The sequence below is a fragment of the Austrofundulus limnaeus genome, unplaced genomic scaffold (genome assembly GCF_001266775.1).
Source record: "Austrofundulus limnaeus strain Quisiro unplaced genomic scaffold, Austrofundulus_limnaeus-1.0 Scaffold0, whole genome shotgun sequence".
In the NCBI taxonomy this organism is placed as follows: Eukaryota; Metazoa; Chordata; class Actinopteri; order Cyprinodontiformes; family Rivulidae; genus Austrofundulus; species Austrofundulus limnaeus.
Genome location: NW_013952402.1, coordinates 4,523,331 through 4,528,261, shown reverse-complemented (window position 1 = coordinate 4,528,261; position 4,931 = coordinate 4,523,331). Strand labels below are relative to the sequence as shown.

General features: G+C 40.9%; 1 protein-coding gene across 1 annotated transcript in view; it reads left to right on the top strand.

The window, feature by feature from the left end:
* Nucleotides 1-3,892: 3,892 nt before the first annotated feature.
* The window catches only part of golga7bb (golgin A7 family, member Bb), a 39,148-nt gene continuing 38,109 nt past the window's right edge, over nt 3,893-4,931 (top strand). The window contains exon 1 of the mRNA XM_014027415.1: nt 3,893-3,925. The gene's annotated coding sequence lies outside the window, so the exon portion shown is untranslated. The remainder of the gene's footprint in view (nt 3,926-4,931) is intronic.

Sequence of the window (4,931 nt, the reverse complement as noted above, 5' to 3'; positions counted from 1 at the left end):
GGCTGGCCTTCTCTGTTCATGGGAGCAGAGCAGCCTTCCCTCAATACAATCTGCAGACTTGTGTTTCATAAAAATCACACCCCGAGGATTCCTGATGCACGGACAAACAAAAGTAGTCAGATGCACACACACACACACACACACACACACACACACTGCGGAGAGTCCTTGCACAGTTCAGACCCCCGGGGTTAAAAGTCAGGGTCCAAAGGTTATCACCCCAGTCCAGACCTCAGTGTCTGGACAGTTAATGAGATAGGTCAAAGTTTGTCAGGCTTTTGCTGCTTGGGTCGTGGGGAGTTGAGCCTCCTCACTGCCACTGAGCGTTTGTGTGTGTGCGTCCTTGTTAAAGGCGGTCCGTATTCTTACGGCCACTTTTTCCTCCTCCRAGGGTTCCCGTGCGTTCTCAGGCCTGTCGGGGTCAGGCTTTTAATTGTCTGGTGCTGTTGGGAGCACTGAAACAGACACCGGATTTTAACGCTTTCTAATGGTTCGCTTCAAGTTTGTTGTGTCTCACGCAGCCTCCACTGCGATTCATTTGGGTTTTCACTGGGGCGGTGTACTGGCAGGGGGCCCAGCTGTGTTGATGCCAGAACATGTGTCAAAAAAGGGAGCCTGAAATTTAGTTGAGCTCAGACTGAAAACCACCATCTAGATACTGCTGAGAAATAATTTAGGCTTTAACCACCCTCATCACTTGTCTCTCAGGGAATTGCTGCCATGTTCTGGGGGGAATCAGTTCTGTGTAGCTTGGCGTGTATGCAGCATTTTTTTTTTTTGTTTGTTCTCAGCAAATAAACAGACATGTCTTTGCTAAAGCAGCAGGAAAATGTATGTACTATGTAATTAACTTGTACAAAAATAAAGTTTTGAGATTTTTGTTCAGTTAAAAAAGACTCAAATAATGACTGATTTTGACAAATATTTTGGTGTCATTGAGTTATTGTTGTGGAGGATAAGAGGTTTGTGAGTCAAACATTAAACAGAGTAAAAGGCAGTATAGGGAGGTGTTTTTGGAAAGCCCTGCTGTTCGTCTTCAAACATTGAGCCAGGGTGGAAATGGAGAATGGAGAGAGTCCAAGAATTTTACAGCACTTCACTTTGTCAAAGCTTTAATGTTACCATCACTTTCTCCACTTTAGTCTCTTCTTTCTGCTGCCTTTTTTTGTCTGTCATATCTCAAACAAGAATCTTTCAACAAAAAACATGTTGAAACTCTTTGTGCACTTTGGATACTAAGTATAAAAACATGACAGGTCACTCACAAACTCACTTTGGAATGAAAGCCTCAAAATGACCACAAAAACTACAGAATGACACTTTGATGTGAAAAAAAAAGTGATGCTGTAGAAAATTACTTTCTTGGAAGAATTCAGTTTTATATAAACAAAAACATAAATTATAAACATCACAAAGTCCCTAAAAGCACAAAAAAGGACATTTTGTACTCGCAAAAAAATTTAAAATAAAATGCTGTTTGTCATTAAGTTACACTTTAGAATTTCTGTAATTTACTGCAAACATACAGTTAAAAACACATAAAGCACATGTTCTGTCTGCAACTTTTGAAAACAGTTTTGATATTGGTTAAAATTTTACAACAATATGTGCAAAGTTATGAGTTTCTCATTCGGTTTGTCACTTCAAAATGCGCTCAAACCTTCCCATAAAAGTTTCTCACAAGAGAGCAACCAGATCAACAATATGGTTGTTGGATTTTCCTAACACATCTCACTCTTCAGCTCTTGCAGCCTGAGCTCTGCGTTTTAATGGGAAAACCGTTCCAAGTATTTTCGGGTCACTATCTGATGCCTCATTTGGGCCCTTTAAGTTATGAGCTAGCAGCGCTTATGACATAAAATGGTAATGTGCAGGAGATGAAGTACAGTGTGTGATTTATGTCGCAGGGCCTCACATCTGTTTAAATGTGGCATGCAGACAGACAGAGGAGAGCTTAAACATGACTCAAAGGCGGGCCCCCTGGGGGCCCTAAAACAAAGCGCACTGCTTGCATCTGTAGGAATCCTATCCAGAATAGAAAGTATCTTCTCTAAAGGTCTCTTGCACTCTTCCATGTGCCGAGCGTTGGATCACGTTTTCCTTTCATATTGAGGCAGCCGTGGGCCACATGAGTAGAGTCCATTGTGCTTCTGGATGCCTGCCAGTGTTGCCTGTCTCCTTTAACACGGCTGTAACTTAAACTGGCCACATCAAAGAGAGAAAGGCCAAGACGGACAATAACTGTCATATTGTTCAGTTTCATTGACTTTGACTGGAATACGCTCTTAAAATGAAACCAGCATTCCTTGAAGGAATCCATATTACCTGTCATCTTGCATACCACAGCTTCACACAAAGCTGTGTTGTGATCCATCAGCGCTCAGAGAATGTAATTAGGAGGACTCTCAGCTACTACAACACCAAATTTTAGCCAACTATCTATAAAATGGACTGACTCAGAGCCATTTTTTGTGTGTGTTTTCTAAAGTTAATAAGCTGTGTGGTCGCTGGTGGGCTCTTCTGGTTCTCTCCGGTGGTCCACTTTGGGGGGTGGGTGGGCGGCCCTTCCGGCACGGGTGTCTCTGGGGCTGCGCGCTTGGGGTCCGTCTCGGGGTCCCTCTCGGGGTCTTTGGCACTGGTCTCCCTTACGTCRGCTTCCGGCTTTGCGGGTCGGGTCTGTGGTCCCCCCACAGTCACTTTGAAACATTCCATTGGAGAGATCCATGCAYGCTCACAACCGCACACAAACAGGTGTTTACATCCTGGGTTTTCTATTCGGGCACTGACTGAATGGTATGTCCATATGTGTATGTTTAGATATATAGATATATGTACATGTGTATGTGTATATATACAGTATATGAAAGTGTTTGGATATGCAGGTATGGGTAGGTTTATGTGTATATGTATAAATTTATATATGTATATGGGTATGGTTTTCAGCAAGGCTATGGTCMTTATAATTATATAGATATGCATTTTTGGTGCTATAGTTTTGCTATCTTTGTTTTTGTAGGTGTGGAGCCAAGAAGTCGGGTGTACTGTCTTGTGTTTTCTCAACATATATTTCACATACGTATCTTCTAATCTCTCTTTCACTCTTTCTCATTACATTTCACTTTTTTCTTTCTCTTTCTTTTTCTCCTACTAAAAAAGCCACTGATGATGAAGAAGCTAAGATACTAATATTCTGATATTCAGTTATGCTTTCTACTGAAGTGGCAAAAAATAAAAATAAATAAAAAAACAAAGTTAATAAGCTGTGGCGGCCATCTTGAATATGGGTGACTTCAAATATTAATCAGTTGTATATTTACCGTATTTATTTGTGTATAATACGATCTCATGTAGAATACGACCCCCACTTTTGTGAGCTTAAAAAGCATAAGAAATATAATCCTCAAACTACCTCCAATTTCATACAGACTTCAAGATTTTTCAGCCTTTGCAGTCTTTATACATACCAGTAAAATGATCATTGGACTGTTCATTTTATTTTAACAACATATGTACAAAAAGGTATTTTGACAACAAATATATATCAGCTGTAGCAGCATCATATGAATTCTGGCATTTTACACATAGTTCACCAGGATGCGGCAACACAAAAGTTAGAGACTTCGCATGAGATTTTGTCCATCTTCTGGGGGGAAAGCAGATTACTTCCTACTCGCAAGCGCCCCCTCTGGTGGGGAAACTTTTTTCAGGGATACAAACTTTTTCAGAGCACCAGTAGACGGCCGCCATTACAGATGAACATGTGTTTGTTGTTGTTCCAGCAGCAGCTTGGTCACACGCTAATATCATGAGTTCATTATCATTACTAAGGTGCACGACTGCCTTTTTTTTTCTTTCTTTTTTTCACATCATGTTGCCTACATGGATCTGTTACTATCTCGCTCTGAGGCACAGAGGAGTGTCACAGGTAAGCTTGCTTCAACTGCTTTTTACATCGTGGTCTCATTTCCAGACTCAGAAATTTTGTGAATGAAGCTGATATTTCAGTTAAAATACATAAGTAAAAATATTTATCCGAGTATAGTACTATCCCCTAACTTTATGGATGATTTTATGGATTTAATTTTACATATTATACTTGAATAAATACGGTACATTCTGAGAATTTTGTTAAAATCAGTCCTCTATATTGGGATATTTTTCTAACAAACACATGCACGGACACAAATAATTAAATGCCATTTTCACAAAATATCTTTTAAAGCAAACTTGTAATTTTGCTTATGGTACTGTAAAACATCTAATGCAACGCCTTTTCTGTCTTGATTTGCTGATGCACACAGTATCTAACAGTATCTTTAAGGTGGGTTGAGGTGGTCGTATGAGCTGTTATCTGCCTGACCAGCTGGGTTTGGCTGGCCTTCTCTGTTCATGGGAGCAGAGCAGCCTTCCCTCAATACAATCTGCAGACTTGTGTTTCATAAAAATCACACCCCGAGGATTCCTGACGCACGGACAAACAAAAGTAGTCAGATGCACACACACACACACACACAAACCAAAAGTCATCCACACACTGAACCTGAGCTCAGGTGGTCTTGAAGCTCCTCTAACTTTGTGCAGTGGCACAGAGGTGGAAAGTGAATTTAACTGTGTACCGTTAGTTTCCACAGGAACCTTCGAGCCGTGCTATATCATGTAATTGCAGAATAGCTCAGATAGCATTAGGGACTTCCAGAAGGGAAAAGCAGCGGGTACTGTACCACTTAAATCCTGCAATTGACCCCAACGTCCTGAGATTTTGGTGGATTACTRCAAGATTCCTCTTTATGACCCACCAGTGTCCTCTACTGACACTGACGGTTCTCAGAAAACTCACTCCAGAGAGTTCTCAGCTAAAATTCCCTTTTTATTATTGCTGGCCTTCATTGTGTGTGTGTGTGTGTGTGTGTGTGTGTGTGTGTGTGTGTGTG